At 43.3% G+C, this 2,052-nt stretch overlaps 1 pseudogene; it reads right to left on the bottom strand.

The window, feature by feature from the left end:
- Positions 1–1,522: 1,522 nt before the first annotated feature.
- Positions 1,523–1,852, bottom strand: LOC105979085 (annotated as a pseudogene).
- Positions 1,853–2,052: the final 200 nt, after the last annotated feature.

Raw genomic sequence — 2,052 nt, 5'->3', positions numbered from 1 at the left:
TCCTGGCAAATTCTCTCGGAGCCATCCTCGGCCAAACTCCAAGTGCTACTGTGTTTTTCTTCCAACCCCCTTAAACTCCTACTGAATTCTCCTGGAAAAGGCTGAGAGGTGCCTCAGAGGATGGAACATAATGAGAATGGATATATTAGGGAAATGCTAGAAAAAAATGTTTTAACCGATGGATTTCTGAGGATTAAAAACAACAACAACAATAACAACACCCATGTTTGCAGCATTTGCCAACTTTCAAGATGTAAATATTCTCATCATGGTCTACTTCAAATTAGTGATGTTACTGACTGTAGACTTGGAAAGCTATGCAGATAGCCGGCTATCCCGAGTACGAGTAGCTCCCACACCACTGAGAGTGGTTGGACTGAGAGCTGAGAGAGAAGGACCACAACAACCATGAGGGCGTTGTGAGCCATACCGAGAAGCTCAAGATTCATTCTAAGATCATTGGGAAACCACTAGATGGTTTTGAGTGGGGAAAAAAAAGTGGCAGTACCAGCTGTATGTTTCTAAACATCTCCCTAATATGTGTGGAGAACAGAAAAGTGGAAGCAAAGAGAAACCACTGAGAAGGCTAGTGCATCACCCAAGGGATGATGGTAGCGTAGATTATTAGGTGTCTAAGCATCTATTTGGTAAAGTAAGAGAGAAGGAAGAGAATTGGGATATTAATTTGAAGGTAGAACTGCTGTACATAATCCTAGATTTAATCAGGTCATGAGGAAAATAGGTGAGTAAGATAGCCTCTTAAATGTTTCCTAGGAATGCCTGGGTCTGCTGAGCAATATTGCCCCACAAGATGTCTATGCTCTAGTTCCCAGAATCTGAAAAGATTTTGTAGCCATGATTAAGGATCTAGAGATGAGATTTCTCTGGTTTATCCAAGTGAGACTAAATGCTAACACAAGTTTCCTTATAAGAAGAAGGTAGAGGGATATTCTTATTCAGAAGAAGACAAGCCAATGTGACCACAAAGACTGGGAGTAAAAGAATAGAACGATGCGGCCACAAGCCAAAGAGTGCTGGCAGCCAACAGAAGCTGGAAGAGGTAAGGAACAGAGTTTATTCTAGAACAGGGGTCCTCAAACTTTTTAAATAGGGGGCCAGTTCACTGTCCCTCAGACCTGTTGGAGGGCCGGACTATAGTTTAAAAAAAAAAAACTATGAACAAATTCCTATGTACACTGCACATACCTTATTTTGAAGTAAAAAAAAAAACAAATGGGGCAAAATCACCCGGCGGGCTGGATAAATGTCCTCAGCAGGCCGCATGTGGCCCGCGGGCCGTAGTTTGAGGACCCCTGTTCTAGAATCCCCAGACAGTGTGGCTTCACTGAGACCTTAATTTTAACTCAGTGATTTTGGACTTCAGACCTCTAAAACTGTGTGAGAATATATTCCTTTTTTTTAAATTTTGGAATTATCTATTTTATAAGCACGGCCTGATCACACATGGTCCGTGAGCATTCAAATAGTAAAGCAAATATCATCAAATGATAAAGGCTGGTCTTCAAACATCGTAGCCAATGATACCTCACTTGCCTTTGATCGTGCCAATGTAAAACCACAGCCGCACTTCAGCGGGCACCAAACCATTCAACAGAGCTTCCTTACCTGTGAGCTGTTTGCCTCCACAAGTCTGGGCACTATTGACTGTTTTTTTCAAGCTCTAAATAGCTGCAGGGAGCTCAGCAGGGGGTGGAGGAACCAGCTCCCCCTGGGCAGAGTGCCAAAATGCGGCCAATTGAGGCTTCAAATAAGTCACAGCAACCTTTACCATCGCCGGAGCCTTCTCCACCAAGTTACAGATAAACTGGGCCGTGGTTCTAGGAGAGAACATCCTCGTCACATTGGCAGTGACATGATTTCTAGTTTCTAAACCACACAGTGTGTGACATGGCACAACCATCCCATGAAACTAAGTCCCTGAGTTGCCTTGGTGTCATTTTCTGTAGTAGGGAAGGCCAGGTGAAGAACAGGATTAGAGGAGGTGGAAGTTCAGAGTTCTCTTTTGCACCTGTTCATTTTGAGATGTCAATT

This window comes from Echinops telfairi, unplaced genomic scaffold (genome assembly GCF_000313985.2).
Source record: "Echinops telfairi isolate 266 unplaced genomic scaffold, ASM31398v2 ScPeMD7_11;HRSCAF=52, whole genome shotgun sequence".
NCBI classification, from domain to species: Eukaryota; Metazoa; Chordata; class Mammalia; order Afrosoricida; family Tenrecidae; genus Echinops; species Echinops telfairi.
Note: the sequence above shows the minus strand (reverse complement) of the source record. Positions and strands in the feature narration are given on the sequence as shown.